The 19,625-nt window shown below is 33.6% G+C and overlaps 1 pseudogene; it reads right to left on the bottom strand.

The window, feature by feature from the left end:
* Positions 1–6,135: 6,135 nt before the first annotated feature.
* LOC149177907 (FT-interacting protein 7-like) lies at positions 6,136–9,209 on the bottom strand (annotated as a pseudogene).
* Positions 9,210–19,625: the final 10,416 nt, after the last annotated feature.

The raw sequence follows: 19,625 nt of genomic DNA, 5'->3' as shown, positions 1-19,625 counted from the left end.
CAAGAGAATTTAATCAATATTGTAAAAGCAATGGGATTCAACAACAATTTACAGTGCCACATACACCTCAGCAAAATGGAGTTGCTGAGAGGAAAAACAGAACACTAGTTGAATGTGCACGTAGTATGCTTCAATGTAAAAATATCTCTAATGTTTTTTGGGCTGAAGCCGTTAATACTGCTGTTTATTTGAAAAATAGGAGTCCAACTAAAAGTTTAGAGCTTAAAACACCTTTTGAAGCATTTTTTGGGTACAAACCAAAAGTAAGCCATTTAAGAGTTTTTGGTTGCAAGGCATTTGCTCACATTCCAAAAGATGAAAGAAGAAAACTTGATGCAAAGGCAATTAAGTGCATATTTATTGGCTATTGTGATAATCAGAAAGCATATAAGTTGTTTGATCCCAGTACTCATAGACTGCTTGCAAGTAGGGATGTGGTGTTTCATGAGAATGTAAATGAAGGTGATAAAATAAATAATAGTGTATGGCATGATACTGATGATTATGTCAAATTAGATACAAGTGTTGAACAAGAACAGGAACAAGCACAGGAACAAGTACAAGATCAAGAACAAGTAGGATCAAGCAGTCATGACACTCCAAAGAGAGGAGAGGAGACTCTGCAAAGCCAAAAGAAAGATGAAAGCAGTAAAACTCCAAGAAGGTCATCACGTCAAAGTCAGGTACCTGTAAGGTATAAAGATTATGCATTAATGTCTCATGTTATGAATGTTGTAGAACCTTCAAGCTATGATGAAGCTAAAGAATATGAAGAATGGAGAAATGCAATGAATGAAGAATATAACTCTATAATGAAGAATGACACATGGGAATTAACAGAATTGCCTAAAAACAAAGTTCCCGTAGGATGCAAATGGCTTTATAAATTTAAATTTAATGCTGATGGAAGTATTGATAAATATAAAGCTAGATTGGTTGCCAAAGGATATTCACAAAAGGAGGGAATTGATTATGAAGATACTTTTGCACCTGTAGCTAAGATGAATACAATTAGAATTATGATTGCATTAGCTACAAAATATAATTGGAAAATGCACCAATTAGATGTCAAATCTGCATTTTTGAATGGTGAGTTAAAAGAAGAAGTTTATTTAGTTCAACCTGAAGGGTTTGTAAAACAGGGACAGGAGCATCTGGTTTGCAGGTTAAAGAAAGCTTTATATGGCTTGAAACAAGCACCAAGATCATGGTATGTGAAAATTGATTCTTTCTTTTATGAGAAAGGTTTTATAAGAAGCAAGAATGATCCTAATTTATACATCAAGGAAGATGAAGACAAGAATGTTGCTTTGATATCTGTATATGTTGATGATCTAATCATAACAGGAAATGCATGCAAGTTGATTGAAGAAATTAAAAATCAATTGTCACATGTATTTGAGATGAAGGATCTTGGTGAATTGCATTATTGTTTAGGTCTTGAAGTTTGGAGGGAGCCTGGTAAGACATTGATCACACAAAGCAAATATACAAGGGAAATACTTAAAAGATTCAATATGATTGAATGCAAGGCAACATCTACTCCTTTAGAACAGAATGTCAAATTGTGCAGTGATGATGGAACCAAAGAGGTGAATGGAACTATGTACCGTCAATTGGTGGAAAGTTTGAACTATCTCACCACTACCAGACCAGATATAGCATATTCTGTCAGCATACTTAGTCAGTTCATGACTAAGCCTTGTGAAAGCCATTGGAAAGCAGCAAAGAAAGTCCTTCGATATCTGAAAGGAACACTTAATTTTGGTATTATGTATACTGATGAATTTGATGTTGAATTGGCAGGTTATTCTGATTCTGACTGGGCTGGAAATCCAGATGATAGAAAATCCACTACTGGATACGTGTTCAATATTGGTTCAGGACCAATATCATGGAGCAGTAAGAAACAACCAACTGTTTCATTGTCATCTACTGAAGCTGAATATAAAGCATTATGCAGTGCAACCTGTGAAGCAATATGGCTTAGGAGGATCCTTGAAGATGTTGGAGAAACACAACAAGCACCTACAGTAATCAGATGTGACAATCAAAGCACTATCAAATTGGCAAACAATCCTATATATCATGCAAGGACAAAACACATTGAGACACAACATCATTTTGTAAGAGAAAAACTGCAATCAAAAGAAATTGACTTATCATATTGTAATACAAATGAAAATGTGGCTGACATATTCACCAAGCCTCTTGGAAAGGCTAAATTTGAAATGTGTAGAAATATGTTGTACATTGTAGAAAATCCAAATTTTGTAAGCCTAGCTGAGACTTAGACCAGCAGGCATGACAATTAAGAGTATAGTGTCTTGTTTATTGTATGTAGCTGAAATTAAGGGGGAGTGTTAGAAACCATGAATAATTCCAACTACCTGCCACTAAAATTCAACAGAAACAGTAAATGCTGAATCTAGAAAGCCGCTGCTATATTTAATGAAGTCGGCGGATACATTGACAATGGGGAAACTTCTCCAGCAAGCCACCGACTCTGATAATCTCCAGAAACTTCTGTAGCATGTATATATATCTGTTTGATCTGTGAATGAAGCAAGCATTCAGCTGTCTTGAATGTGTTTCTTGTTCTGTGTTGTGCTTGAGTGCTGTGCGCCTCTCATCCTTTACAATATTGCGGTTTGTAAAAAAATTGCAGCATGTAAATTTCAGATATAATAATTTGTGGCAAGATCACTGAAGAGAAACCACTGAATATTTTCTGGCTGTTGCTTTTTCTCACAACAACTGTCTCTGTGGAGCGCTGCCAGGAAATGGTGATTTTGTTTACATTAATTTCATGTCCCTGTTGTGTTAAAAAGAAAAGGAGAAGTGTGAGACATAGTATTGGTGTTTATTTTGGTGAATAAAAATTAAATAATGGAGAACCACAAAGAATAGATTAATTATTCAACAAATTAATGTGGTTGTGTTTATTCAGTATTAGTTACAAGTTGTTTTCAATAAGGTCAAGATGGTGTCGCTCGTTGTGTTCAGTGAGCATTAGTACAAGTTATCTTATACCAAAGTCAAAAGGTGAAGTTGAAGAAATGTTTCTTGAAATTTGTACAGAATTCTATCCTAGATCATTGTCGTGGATGCAACACATGGTGGCAGTATCATAAGATTGCATTATCAATAGTCATCGTTGGCATTATCAATAGTGATAGTTTGTGCTCAATAGTAAGCTTTAATTCTGCAAAGTACATCAATTATGGTTTGAAGTAGTTATGTATTGAATGGATCAAGTGGAAGCTCGAAAATGTAAAGAAGAAAAGAGTGGAAATGTGAGATTTCAGAGTGTATATGAATGCTAATGATAACCACATCAGAGATTTATTATTGTTACATAGCTAATGACCATATCAGAGATTTATTATTGTTACATAGATGTTTTCTACGTATAAACATTAAGAAAAAATGTTGGAAATAATGATTCCAGGTCAAAGTATTAAAAATAATGTAATAATGTTTCCCTATCATGTCAATGTCACGTTATTAACCTGACTTTATAGGCGTCACTCTACCTAATGTTACCTATGTATAAATTATAGTAATAATTTAAATATGTTGAATTCAATAATTTTGGATGAGGGTTTTGGGAGTGGCCTGCGCCAGCTTGAATAGCTACTATAATCACGTTTGTACATAACTATTCAATGTTCCGTACTTATTTGTAGACTTTTTATTTTGTTACTTTATTACAAGACTGTTTTTCTACTTCGTTCTGGCGACAATGGATACATTCCAACATGATAATATAACTCTATTTATGATTTTATTCAAAAATGGATTTTATGAATTGATGTGGAATTTTATTATTAGCCTTATCCAAAGATGGATGTTATGATCTATAGATTTATTAGAATTGGATTTTTCTATTTCACATTTAACCATGAATTTTTTTTTGGCGAATAGTTAATTTCTTGTAATGGTTAAAAAGAAAATCTCACATTCTCGTTTGATGGTCCAAATTTGAGAAATTTCAACAATAAGCCTTATGCGCATCACCTTGTCTTTACATCATAATGGATGTATCTTAAAGTGCTTGCATTTATTGGTTCTTTCTCAAACTTTTATTTTTGGCCACATTCAAGGTACTTTCTCTAACTTTATTTTTGCCCACATTTAGGGTGGATCAAAATATATCAAAATTTTAAATAGGTAGGCGTAATTAACAAGGTTATATATTTAATTTTTATTAACTAATATATATATATATATATATATATAATTGAATTAGAAAATGCTATTTAATTATTAGTATACAAATATAATATGAATTCAGAGTGATTAAATTTTTTCAAGTGCTAATTTTTTTAGAGTGTAAAATGTGAAAAAGATTGCATCTTTCTCATCTTATGATAGATTCCAATGAATTTTAGTAGTTCTCTATATGGTCATTTTTCATTGATTAAATTTTATTTTTGGATGCTATATTGAATGGATAAACTTGTTCAAAAAATCTTTGTTGGCTTTCCATAGAAAAACAAGTACTTAAAGATTATGAACAAACTTTCAACTATTAAAACTTATTTTTTCAATTTTAAAATAGTATATGATATACACATAGTTGAAATTAAAATATTTTAAATACATAGAGACATTTTATATGGTGTCTTCATTTAGCAGCAAAGCAGATCTCCTAGACCAAACTTCTTCTCTGACAATCTTTAAAAGGACAAACACAATAGACCGCGAAGCTAAGACACCAATGTCCCAAGAACTAGAAGAGATGAAGGAGATGCAAGATAAAGGAAGTTGGAAGACCGTAGAGAAAAAAAGAAAGCTACAACACCAATCTCGCCAAGAAAGACGAGGAGCAAGATAATTAAAAACTAAGAAAATTATGGGTTTGATAGACCAATTTGGTCTCAGTGGACGTTAACCACCACCACAATCATCATCATCATCATCATCATCATCATCACTAAAACAATTTTTTTGTTATTAACATATTTTTAAGTATATGCATGAATATTAGTTTGTATTAAAAAGCTACATTGATTTTTTCGTTATTATGAATAGTTTTAAATGTCACATATTAAGTTTATATTAAGAACTAAATCAATTGCACATGTGCCTTTTGTTATTTTTATTAGAAAGTACTTCATATTTTTTATTTTAGTTTTTCTATTTTCAATTAATTTTTTTTAGACATTGAATATTTTATTATATACAACATTAAAATATTTTCCTTTAACATTTTTCTTTTTATATATAGATATATGTGAAGTTGATATTGACATAAATTAGTTGATATAGATCCTCAAATAGTTTACATAATGTTGAAATATTTTTGAAAAGTGTAAAGTTTAATCATGTTACTAACTTTTAATTTTTTTTTTAAAAGTGTTAATTTTTTTTAATGAAGAGGTTAGTGTTCATTGGATTATGGAATGGCTAAGAATTGTTTATTAGAAATAATCAATCTTACGTCGCAAGGCGTTCCTCTAAAATAAGTCTCTCCCATGCCACATGTGTTGTTGTGAGACGTTGATTTTGATGTTAGACGATTCAAATAACCTCTACCAACGGATCAAAAAGTACAAGAATTTTTAGTTACAATTCGGTAGGATCATATTCCTCTCATTTGGGAGCCTCGCATTGGTTGTTTGTGGTGTCTTTCGAAACCGGTCGACCTAAGCCCCACTTCAGTCTCTCATTCCGAGTGTTTCTGATGGGAGGGTTTCACTCTGCAACTCCATCTATAAACAATAAGCTCATCAATGCTCCAATGACCTCTTCTTCTTGGGATTGCAGGCTATTTGCGACTGCCTTGATGCCACATCCACTCAGCGACTGATTTTTTGCTCCATCATTCCTTCTCAGGTACAATTTCTACGTTAATATGGTTTTCCTTTCAATGGTTAGAAGCGACAGTTTCCCAAGATTTTCCTTTCTGCTTCACAGGCTTGAAGGCTACTGGGGTTTATTTCCTTTACTAGGTAATTTGTCAAAGAAACCCTCAATAATGGTCACATGGTTCCTGCAAAATTCTCTTGATTAATAGTTCAAGTATAAATTGTCACTTTCAACCACTTATTTGTTGATTATAGGCACACAATTGCTATCGAGTTTACCAGAAACATGTTGTATCAAGAATAGGGCACTGTGTTCCTAATACTAGTCACAATCTATGATTAAATGAACAATGTACAACATACATGAGATAATGAAACTTATAGCAATGAAAATGTCAGTAGAACAGGGATCTCTCCAAGTAAGAAAAGCTTGAATTCTCTCCCCCTGTGTATCAAAATCACCCAATACAGTTTGTATCCTTGCAGCCAAAATCCTTAATTGATCATATCTCGTTGTAACAATTTTAGAAGCCTCAGAGATCTGTAATGGATCAAATTCGTCATCAAGTTCGTCATGATCAACGACATTTACATGGGAAATTCGTGTATCCATGTGTAGTGACATCCTAGGTGAAAACCTATAGGGCCATTCACCAATGAGAAAAATGTAGCAGACAACTGTTGGTACAATGAGTTCTGGGTACCAAACCAGGACAAGGAAGCGGAATGCACTAAAATTATTATAATGGGATTCCTCCACTGACATATGTCATCAACCCATTTAGAAACAAATGCAACTCCATTGAGAACATTCATAATTCTGAACCAATTAGCCTTACTTCTCCTGTTGCTCCACATATTAGACTCTGTATCCAACATATATTTCACTAATTCCTGTCTTAAAGGTGGCTCAACATGATCTTATCTCAATCCAACAATCTTCATTGCTGTGTTTCTTAACATGTCTTGCTGACTTAGGCTCAAGGGATGCAAATAATTCATCTTAGGAAGTAATGGTTGAGAGTAAATATGAACAACATCAAGCAAAGAAGAGCAGGAAAAACGCACTGAGAGTTCAATTTCTCCCTTTTTTTTCACACCAAAAAGTTGGAGAACCAACAATGGATAGGAATTTCTATAAACTCTATTGCTTTCCAGTGTTGAAATGTGAATCCACACTTTTCCAATGAGAACATCTTTGAGTGATGAAGAATTCGTATCTAAGTTGTTCATGTATATGTGCCAATTATCAAAGACCCCTAAGGTTAGAACAATGCATGGGTCATAAAATTCCCCTCTGTATTGCTCATTCTAGCTTGGGTCAAATCTATCAATAATTTTTCTCATTTTAACCCATTTTTTCCCATAATTTGCTACACAATAGGCATCTGTTGTACCTCTTCCTCCTTTTTTTTCATAAGTAACATGTTTTTTCGCTCCCAAAATTCCCAATTCAAGCACACCTATAGATGGTTTCCATAACTGTTTAGCAGTTGGCCTTAAATCACTGCTTAAATGGGCAACCTCATCCATTACACGATATCCCCAATCAAAACACAAGCATAGATGAATTCTTCCATGATACTTAACATTTGGTTTTCAATTTTCTTTTTCTCCATTGAACCACCTTGAGCTTACCATACGGTAATCTAGTCTCCTTTCAATTGGATTTAGTGAAACTCTGGTTTGGCCTAAGTCCTCCACATCCTTGTTACCACCATTACTAGGTCGATCCTCAACCAATAACATATGTTGTTCCTTAAATGGTTCAGTTGCAACAAAGATCAAATCTTCATTCCAAAATGGGATTGACAAGGTTCTAGAATTAAAAGTTCTAGTCCTCAAAACCTGTATACCCAACTGCACCCTCACTTTGAGCTCAGGAAATTTATCTTTTCAAGAATCTCAAGTCTTTGGCTTCAATTACATTGACCCTTAGATACCATAATTTGGGGATAAATATACTTTTGATCTTGTATTCCTAATACCTCCTGTATCAGACTACCAAGCCTTTGGGAATGTTTCATCTGCCTGTGTTCCCATCCAAATTGCAAGCATAATATCACCTTTGACTCTACCATCACCTTCCAACCTAAGCCATGAAGGTGCCAAAGGGATGTCTGGAGGAACTCTTGTTGGAACCTCCAATAGATCAAAGTAGACTCCCCCAAGGAAGTCATCCCATGCATTTCTTCCATCCCATACAAAAATCTCCATGGCAGGAGCTAATTGAAGTATGTCTTTGCCAAAGGCAAAGATATGCTCCCATTCAGGATATGCAGTGTTATGAAATTTTCGTGTTCGAACAATTTTGCCTCCCACTCTCATTTTTACAAATGGATAACCTACATACCCTATAACAAACCAAATATTTCGGAACCAAAATTAAACTTACCAAACTATTAACTATTCCACAAGTGTTTTTGAGAATGGAAACTCACACATTATGCCTAGATTCTAAGTAAAAAATGCATAGGGACAATAATTTAGCCAACTTTCTTAGCCCTATGGAGTCCTCACCATGCCAAAATTCTTATCAACATAATGAACATCACTGCATCTCTAAAGAATATCAAGCCAAGAAAATACCTATAATTTACCTATTTGGGAACAAGAGTTTGAATCATTCAGCATGAACTGTATTAACTAAGAATATTATTTTCTTGAAAAATAAACAATGAGAAACCCCCTAAGCTAGAAAATTCCATCCCTTAAGGCATCTCTATAAAATTTACCCAGGTTCATAGATTTGAAATATTGTCTTAAAGTGACTAGTCTAGTGTCCTATGGAGATCAAAATTCATCGGTAATTTGGAAACTAACTACAGTCTATTACAATTAACTTGAAAACTCCTTGCAACCTGAATTTAATTTTCTAAAGAATGCTAAATATCATCAATAGAGGAACCATCCTAGCATACAATATTTCTCTATTCATGGCTGAATTTTTTTATTATAGTATAGTGTGAAAATAAATATCAAAATAGAGCATTACCTGTAGAATTTCTGGATGGAAGTGCTCTTGCCTTCACAATTCTTACAAAAAGACATGCCATTTTCTTAAACAAATAATAAGTATGCCTCTCATTGTGGCCTGGATAAGAACTGCCCAAATCCTTCATGAAATATTTTGTAGTCATGATTGAGGGCTAGACCATGGTTGGTATCTCCAAATGATGCATTGCTACTGCTGCTAGGTGATCCACTTTTTCTACTTCTTGGGGCTTCGTGGCTGTTTCAGTAGTCTTATCTTCTGTAGGTGGAGGTGATTCAGCTTGTGGTGCTTTTTCTGGTGGAGCCTCCCAGGAACTTATCTTTTCCCAAAAAATGACGATGTCTACCCATAGTTGTTTTCTTATCATTGCAAACCTCGATTTCCAGTTCCTCATGAATCATTGTTGATGTATCACTTACAGTAAACTCCAATTTCTCATTCCATGTAGGATTCAGATCGTTATACTTTGTCTTTGTACGCTTGTGCTTTCACAAAAATCAACCTTCACAAATGGACTTGTTGATCCCTCTCCATCCTTTGGCATGAGGTTCTTCGCATCTAGTACCTCCACAATTACTCTTGTTGTCATCATTCTTATAGGACACACTTACCTCTATGATAAAAACAAGGGGTTATACATTAACAGAGCAAGAGTTGCTACAATTACTCTTCTATACCAATCTCAATTCTTCTTTAGTTCTATGCACCTTTGCAAATTTTTCCTAGAAACTTATTAAATGAAGTCTGAAATAAACAATGGAAAGAATTCCCATAAAAAAAGTCCTACCGGAACTAAAATACACAAGTCTTCTCTCAAAAAGCTCAAAAACACCGAAATTATCTTACAAGGGATAATCAATCCTAACAAACCAGATAACCTAAAATACTATGTATTAATATTTCAAGTATATAAATTGTCACTTTCAACCACTTATTTGTTGATTGTAGGAACACACCTGCTATCGAGTGTACCAGAAACACGTTGTATCAATAATAGGGCACTATGTTCCTAATACTAGTCAAAATCTATGGCTAAATGCACCAGGAAACCACCATGTGAATAATCAGGCATTTATATCTTTGTCCAGGATCGAAAATTATTGTCATGTGACCCATCAATATGCCAAATGAATAAATGTCACTAAGACACTTCTCAATTCTCTTGAAGGGAATTTAATTCGTGGAGAAATTATTGCTTTCAAGCAAAATTTTCATATATTTATAACTAAATTATATAGTATTTGACTCATCGGAATGATACTCACAGGTCCTCAATCGAGTTATATTTAACACACCCCTGTGACATCTAGAAACGTATCCTAGAGAGGATTGTTGAGCATGCTTTAAGGACGACACCAAGGATCCTAAAATTGATCTTCTGAGGCCTTTTAATGGATAAAGCAAAAGCTTCCTCACTTCTCCTACTCTCATCCGCCATGAGTTTCTCTTCTTTTGATCGTGGTTGCAACTTGATCATTCTTCTTTCTGGGCCTCTTTCACTTGCTCCTTGTTTTTCAACTTGTGAGAGGATCCTGAGTATTTGAATCTAGCCGGTCGCGACCAATGAAATAAAGGAAACACAACCAAGGATGTTGACACCATTGATGATGAAGATTATCCAAAGGAGCAAGAACGAGAAGACGAGATATAAAAGCAATTTGTTACTAATTTTTAATTATGTGCCTAGACATTTCCCATTTTCTACCTTGCTCTTCCTATTCTTCTTATACATACAAATCATGAGTCGAGTGTTTGGAATGAGAATTATGTTTTGTGCAGTGTATTATTTCTTGCGACTGACTATAAACACATTTAACACAGTCCAACCATAAATAATACATGTCAAAAATACAAGCCAAGCAAATGCAAGTAGACTATATATTCACATGTACAACCAGTCAAAGAAACCACATGTCTTTGTATATTGTTTACAAAGAAATTAAATGCAACTTAACATTGAATCTGAATTTTATTATCAAAATCATTCCATCATCATTATTCATCTATGATCTTCCTTACATGTTTCCTTGGCAACATGATGTGGTGCAAATGAATAATAAATTTTAATACAGATTTCAAGTATTAAGAAGAGATATCCTCCAAGAGCCCAGTGAATGCTTGCACAACCTCATTATTTATAATGATCTCATGGTCTAGCAGAATCCCTCCTGTATGTGTCCATGATAGAAACAAGTTGGTGAACATGTAGCAAGCTGGTGATTCCCGACTTAAACAAAGGATGGAGGAACCACATGACTTTGACATGTAAAACTTTTTTACCCTACCCCTTTTAGACTCATAAACGAGACCATGCATAACTACATTTGAACCTGTATCTAATAAGATGCTTTTAAGCTATTCATACAGAGCATCTTCTAGTGGCTATTAAGCATTACAAAAGAAATTCAAACTCATTCCACTCATTATATAGCAATTAAATATTATGTAAGAGAACAAAACTCAGAAAACATATCTTTATTCATTTTTCCATTTTAGCATGGAATGAACAATGAGTTCAATTTCTACCATTTTTTTCACACCAGAATGCTAGAGAACCAACAATGGATAATAATTTATATAAACTCGATTTCTTTCCAAAGTTGAAATGTGAACCCACACTTTTCCAATGTGAAAATCTTTGAGCGCTGAAGACTTCTTATCTGAGTTGTTCATGTAGATGTGCCAACTATCACAGACCCCTAAGTTCAGAACAATGCATGGATCATAAACTTCCCACGTGTATTGTTCATTCCAGCTTGGGTCAAATCTATCAATAAATGTTCTCGATCTATCCCATTTCTGCCCATACTTTACTACATAGTACACAAATGTTGTACCTCTTCCTCCTTTGGTTTTCATAGGTAACATGTTTTTGGCTCCCAAAATTCCCAATTCAAGCACAAATATATATGGTTTCCATAACTGTTCAGCGGTTAGCCGTAAATCACTACTTAAATGGGCGGTCTCATCCATTACATGATATCCCCCATCAAAGCACAAATGTAAATGAATTCTTCCATGGTACTTAACATCTCGCTCTCCATTTATTTTTTCTCAATTGAACCACCTTGAGCTTACCATACTATAATCTAGTCTCCTTTCAATTGTATTTAGTGAAATTTTGATTTTCCCTAATTCCTCCACATCCTTGTTACCACCGCTACTAGGTCGATCCTCCACCAATAACACAAGTTGTTCCTCAAATGGTTCAACTGCTACAAATATCAAATATTCATTCAAAATGGGCTTGACAAAGTTCTAGAATTAGAAGTTCTAGTCCTCGAAACCTATATAGCCAGTTGCACCCTCACTTTGAGCTTAGGAAAAATTGTCTTTTCAAGAATATGCAATTATGGGGATTCAATTACATTGACCCTCAAATACCATAATTTTGGGGAAAAATATACTTTTGATCTTCTATTCATCATACCTCCTCTATCAGATTGCCAAGCCTCTTGGAATGTTTCATGTGCCTGTGTTCCCATCCAAACTATAATAATAATATCACCGTTGAATCTACCATCACCTTCCAACCTAAACCATGAAGGTGTTAAAGGGCTGTATGGAGGAAATCTTTTTGGATTCTCCGAGAGATCAAAGCAGAATCCCGCAAGGAAGTCATCACTTGAATTGCTTCCATCCTATACATAAATCTGATTAGCAAGAGCTGATTGAAGTGTATCTTTGACAAACACAAAGATCTGGTCCCATTTAGGATAAACAGTGTTATGAATTCACGTGTACAACCAATAAAAGCAACTGCATGTCTTCGTAGATGGTTTACAAAGAAACTAAATGCAGCTTAATGTTGAATCTGAATTTTACCTCCAAGAGCCTAGTCATTTCTTGCACAACCTCATTATGTATAAGGATCTTGCAACAAGTTGGTGAACATGTAGCAAGCTGGTGATCCTTGACTTAAACAAAGGCTGGAACAACCACGTGACTTTGACATGTAAAAGTATGTTACCATGCCCCTTTTAGACTGATAAACAAGACCATGCACAACTTCATTTGAACCTATATCTAAGAAGACGGTTTCAAGCTATGCATACAGAGCATCTTCTAGTGGCTCTTAAAGATTATGAAAGAAATGCAAACTCATTCCACTCATTATCTAGATATTAAATATTATGTAAGAGAACAAAACTTAGAAAACAGAGCTTCATTCATTTTTTCATTTTAGCATGGAATGAACAATGATTTCAATTTCTCCCATTTTTTTCACACCAAAATGATGGAGAAGCAACAATTGATAGGAATTTCTATAAAATCGATTGCTTTCTAGTGTTCAAATGTGAATCCAAACTTTTCCAATGAGAACATCTTTGAGCACTGAAGACTTCTTATCTGAGTTGTTCATGTAGATGTGCCAACTATCAAAGACCCCTAAGGTCAGAATAGTGCATGAGTCATAAACTTCCCATGTGTATTGCTCATTCCAGCTTAGGTCAAATCTATCAATAATTGTTCTCATTCTAACCCATTTATACCCATACTTTGCTACATAGTAGGCATCTGTTGTACCTCTTCCTCCTTTGGTTTTAATAGGTAACATGTTTTTGGCTCCCAAAATTCCCAATTTGAGCACACCTATAAATGGTTTCCATAACTGTTTAGACGTTGGCCGTAAATCACTGCTTAAATGGGCAGCCTCATCCATTACATGATATCCCCCATCAAAACACAAGCGGAGATGAATTCTTCCATTATACTTAATATCTGGTTCTCCATTTATTTTTTCTCAATTGAACCACCTTGAGCTTACCATATTGTAATCTAGTATCCTTTCAATTGTATTTAGTGCAATTCTGGTTTGGCCTAAGTCTTCCACATCCTTGTTACCACTGCTACTAGGTCGATCCTCAACCAATAACACAAGTTGTTCGTCAAACGGTTCAAATTCTACAAAGAACAAATCTCCATTCCAAAATCGGCTTGACAAGGTTATAGAATTAGAAGTTCTAGTCCTCAAAACCCGTATACCCTTCTGCACCCTCACTTTGAGCTCAGGAAAATTTATCTTTTCAGGAATCTGCAAGTCTTGGGCTTCAAGTACATTGACCCACAGATACCATAATTTTGGGGACAAATATACTTTTGATCTTGTATTAATCATACCTCCTATATAGACTGCCAAGCCTCTAGGAATGTTTCATCTATCTGTGTTCCCATTCAAACTGTAAGCATAATATCACCTTTGACTCTATCATCACGTTGCAACCTAAGCCATGAAGGTGCCAAGGGGCTACCTGGAGGAACTCTTGTTAGAACCTCCGAGAGATCAAAGAAGACTCCCCCAAGGAAGTCATCCCTTGAATTTCTTCCATCCCATACATAAATCTCAATAGCGGGAGTTGATTGAAGTGTGTCTTTTCCAAAGGCAAAGATCTGGTCCCATTCAGGATATCTAGTGTTATGAATTTACATGTACAACCAATCAAAGCAAACACATGTCTTTGTAGACTATTTACAAAGAAATTAAATGCAGCTTAATGTTGAATCCGAATTTTATTATCGAATCATTCCATCATAATTATTCATCTATGATCTTCCTTACGAAGTTTCCTTTGCAACATGATGTGGTACAATTGCTAGTTAATCCTTGTGCTAACCATGCACTTGAGTTAGACAAATAATTAGCTAATTCACTGTGTTGTTCTAGACTATAATTGATCTCATAAGATTTAAATTTATTTAATTTTCTCATAGTTACCCTTTAAAAGCATGTCTTTCGGGAACCAGAGTTAAGGTCTTCCATAAAAGATAGGGGTACTTTATTCATGAGCTATCATTAGGCCTTGAAGAAGAGCCTAAACCTCATACTAATCATTGAGGGAATTCCTAATCCCTAACAAAAAGGTTAATGCAATGTTTTCATCAAAGTAACCTGAAAAATGCTTAAACTTGTTATTTTCACTATTCTCAAATAAAATATTTAAAATGTATTCATATTTGAAAATTTTAGTCTAACTACACTCTATGGCACTAATTATTCTTTACTATGATTGTGTGGTAAAAATAAAATATAAAAGTTCTTGTAACTTTTTAATTTGAGATTTTTGAATTTGAAACTTATGGGATAAACATCTACCCATCTACTTTGAATCTCTGAAATATGATTAATAATATTTAGCACATATTAAATGAAATAAAAAAGCTTTGCTCAAAATTTTTGAACTAAAATTAAAAAATTTACAACTGATTTTTAACGTCAAATCTAGAAAAAGTTCATATTAACTTCCAATTTACCAAACATTCAAATTGATCAAATCTTTAAAAATACAAATCTTTTATTAAATGCAAAAAATTACTAAAATAAATTCAATAAACAGGAAATTAAATATATATCTATATTAGTATTCAGTAAACTCAAAATCATAATTTCATTTTCCATAACAAATTTTATTAAATTAATCATAGTTTCATTTTTCATAACCAATTTTATTCCTCCTAATTTAATATATAAATATTATATGTATAAATAACTATATTTGACTATTACAATAATACTATAATAAAAATTTAAAATAAAAAACATTCGATATATATATGATTAATTATTTTGGTAGGCAACTAAACTTATTCACCGCAGGACTTCAGTAATTTTTTTGATGCACATTATGCTTTATCATAGCGATATAAACGTATTTTTAAATAAAACACAACAATAATTATGTAATAAATCCTTAAACGGCAACTGTATTAATAATCACTCTCATTGGTTCTTAACTTACATGTGCAGGCGGTAGAGATAATTTAAAAATTTATTTATATTAGATTGGATTTTGAGGGTTCTATATCATGTTTTAATTTTTGGGGTCTTTCGAGTGCAAAGCATTTTTATCGATGTCCGCCCTCTATTTCCAGAAACGCCACTTGGTCGTAAACTCAAATTCGAATGTAAATGTGCAAGAAAATAAAAATATAATATTTAACTATATGGTAACGGGGATATTTCACTGCAACCCAGAGTGTTTTAATTGTTTAATCGCTCTAACGATAAAAGAGAGGCGAGGGCCCGGGGCTGTATACTAGCCAGGCGTTGGGAAAAATTGCTAGTCACCATTTTCTTCCAACAGATAAATTAGGCTGCAATCGTAATAAGAAAAAACATTTAAAAATTCTTAGAGATTCACAAATTAACCATCAACATATATTTTGGGATGCTTATGTACATGTGTTTATAGTGGTGCTTAGAAATCAGATAGGTACGTGCCAAAATCATGATTGTCAGGGCAATTTTGTGCTCACCGCAGTGTCAATTGGTCCATCGGGAACGCATGATTTCACCACGGAAATTAGGACATCATGTGTTTGGTGCGCCTCACCATACCATTTCCGACGACCAAGGCAAACCAATTCACACAATTTTCATGACTTCAATGGAGCCAACTCATATTCTCATTTATATAAAATCTGACGGGTGCTCCTGAAATTCAGAGTTCTGTTCAGTAAATGGATGTGTTTTATAATGGGTTTTCCCTAAAGGGGTTAGAAGAAAGCTCGGAGTGGTATGAGAATCGTGGATCATGATTCCAGCATTACAATGGGCGAGAAGTTTGTAATTGTAATCGTTTGTTGTAACTTCTTAGTTGCATCCCAAATTGAAATGGGTAGAATTGGAAAATAATGGATTTCAGGAATATTTTCTCACTGAAATTCATTTTGAATGCATAATTGGAAGCAATGGTTACATATCATGTGTTTCATGGAATTTGGAGGAAATTATAGTGGAGAGAGGAGTTAATTGGTCTCGTGCAATTTACAGGATATTATAGTGTAGTGAGGTGTTAATTTGTCTCGTGGACTTTACAGGATATTATAGTGTATTGAGGCGTTAATTTGAACGTTTTTTCTGTTGTAATAGTGATATATGGAAGTAAATAATTTATTTCCAATATATTAATAATCATTATGATCAATAAAAATATCAAAATCTGATGAGTTATATGTTATCAGAACCGTAAGGCTGAGATTCGTTGATGGACTATCGAATTTTATGTTGTTGAATCTTGAACCGTGAGTGTGAGTGTCTCGATTAGCTCCTCATTGTTATCAATGTACCAAAAAATGGCATCAAGTTATGTAGCGTAGGAGTTCCGCGGCTGGTGGAAATGAATAAGCACTTCTTATTGTGATTGTTTAATTTTCTTGTTGCATTATTTAATTTATTTAAAGTAGGCCAACATTTGTTCAAAAAACATGATGCCATGGACTTGATTTCGTGGTTTCATGTGTTTTTTTCGTCTCTGCTGATTTTCCCGATTTCTTCTTTGAAGTGGAACGATTCTCAGATTTTTGACGCATCAAAAAGTTCCAACGCCTATTTATGATCAAGAATGGCCAGGAACTGGTTTGGACAATCTGGATGAATAGTCAATGTCATCTCGACGTTATTAATTATGTTCTTATGATGCAGATCTGATTTGTAGATGGGAAGAATTCCACCTGTGGCCTCGCTGCTCTGCACGGCGGATTGCCTACATACACCCGTCAACGCCCAGGAACTTTCAGATACGGGCTGGGTAGCATTGCTCAAAATACCACGGCGGCGAAGAGCAGGGTCTTGGATCCTGGATGTGAGATGCGTCCCGTTGGATTCACGTTTTCTGTGTTTCTTACGCTCGCGGGCTCACAGCAGAGATATTGGGGCTTCAAAAAAATTGCAGCATGTAAACTTCAGATATAATAATTTGTGTCGCAAGATTGCTGAAGAGAAACCACTGGATATTTTCTGGCTGCTGCATTTGCTCACAACAACTGTCTCTGTGGATCACTGCCAGGAAATGGTGATTTTGTTTACATTAATTTCATGTCCCTGTTGTTGTGTGAGATATAGTATTGGTGTTTATTTTGGTGAATAAAAATTAAATAATGGAGAACCACAAAGAATAATTAATTATTCAATAAATTGATGTGATTGTCGTGTTTATTCAGTAGTAGTTACAAGTTGTTTTCAATAAGGTCAAGATAGCCTGGCTCGTTGTGCTCAGGGAGCATTATTACACGTTATTTTATACCAAGGTTAAAAGGTGAAGTTGTAGAATTGTCTCTTGAATTCTGTACAGAATGCTATCTTAGATCACTGTTGTGGATTCAACACATGGTGGCAGTACCATAAGATGACATTATCAATAGTCATAGTTTGTGCTCTCTATTGTTGAGAAGCTTCAATTCTGCAAAGTACATCAACTATGGTTTGAAGCAGTTATGTAGAAGCTTCAATTCTGCAAAGTACATCAACTATGGTTTGAAGCAGTTATGTCTTGAATGCATCAAGTGGAAGCTGGAAAGTGTAAAGAAGAAAAGAATGGAAACCTGAGATTTCAGAGTGGATATAAATGCTAATGATGACCATATCAAAGATTTATTATTGTTGCATGAGTATTCTACATGTAACCATTAAGAGAGAGTGTTTTCTAAAAGTAATGTAGTAATGTTTCCATGTCTTATGATTTACATGTTATCAGCATGACTCTCTAAGTGTGAATCTAGATATTATTTCCTATATATGAATTGTAATGGTAATTTAAATATGTTGAATTCAATTATTTATATCTGATTTATTTATAAATGTTATAATCAATTAAAAAAATATGAAGATGTGATTAGGGAGTGAGAATAACCCAAGAATTCCCCATTTTCTATTAAGAAACCCAGCCTCACACATCTTATCCAATTTTGGATGAGGGTTTTGGGAGTGGCCTTCGCCAGCTTGAATAGTTACTATAATCACATTTGTACATAACTATTCAATGTTCCGTACTTATTTGTAGACTTTTTATTTGGTTACTTTATTACAAGACTGCTTTTCTACTTCGTTCTGGCGACAATGGATACGTTCCAACATGATAATATAACTATATTTATGATTTTATTCAAAAATGGATTTTATGAATTGATATGGAATTCTACTATTGGTCTTATCCAAAGATGGATGTTATGATCTATAGATTTGTTAGAATTGGATTATTCTATTTCACATTTAACCATGGATTTTTTTTAGGGAATAGTTAATTTCTTGTAATGGTTAAAAAAAATCTAGCACTCTCGTTTGATGGTCCAAATTTGAGAAATTTCAACAATCAACCTTGCGCGCATCACCTTGTCTTTACATCATAGTGGATATACATTAAAGTGCTTGCATTGGTTGTTTCTTTCTCTAACTTCTATTTTTGGCCACATTTAGGGTACTTTCTTTGACTTTTATTTTTGGCCACATTTAGGGTGGATCACTCGAACTGTAATATCAAAATATATCAAAATTTTAAATAGATATGGGTAATTATGAAGGTTATATATTTATTTTTTATTTTTTATATATATATATTAAATTAGAAAATGTTATTTAATTATTAGTATATAGATATAATATGAATTAAGAGTGATTAAATATTTTCAGTTGCCAATTTTTTTTAGAGTGTAAAATGTGAAAAATTCTCATCCCATGATACATTTCAATGAATCTTAGTAGTTCTCTATATATATGGTAATTTTTCATTGATTAAATTGTATTTTTGGATGCTATATTGAGTGGATAAATTTGTTCAAAAATCTTTGTTGGATTTCCATAGAAAAACATATACTTAGAGATGACCAAACTTTTGACTATTAAAACTTATTTTTTCAATTTTAAAATAATATATAATATACATATAGTTGACATTAAAATATTTTCCATAACAAATTCATAGAGACATTTTATATACTTATATTAAAATGATTTTTTTGTTATTAACATATTTTTATGTATATGCACCAATATTAGTTTGTATTAAAATGCTACATTGAATTTTTTTTATTATGAATAGTTT

Source organism: Pinus tabuliformis, chromosome 4_1, assembly GCF_031772625.1.
Source record: "Pinus tabuliformis cultivar Carrire ecotype Pingquan chromosome 4_1, CPIR1, whole genome shotgun sequence".
Lineage (NCBI taxonomy): Eukaryota > Viridiplantae > Streptophyta > Pinopsida > Pinales > Pinaceae > Pinus > Pinus tabuliformis.
This window is presented reverse-complemented; position numbering and strand designations above follow the sequence as displayed.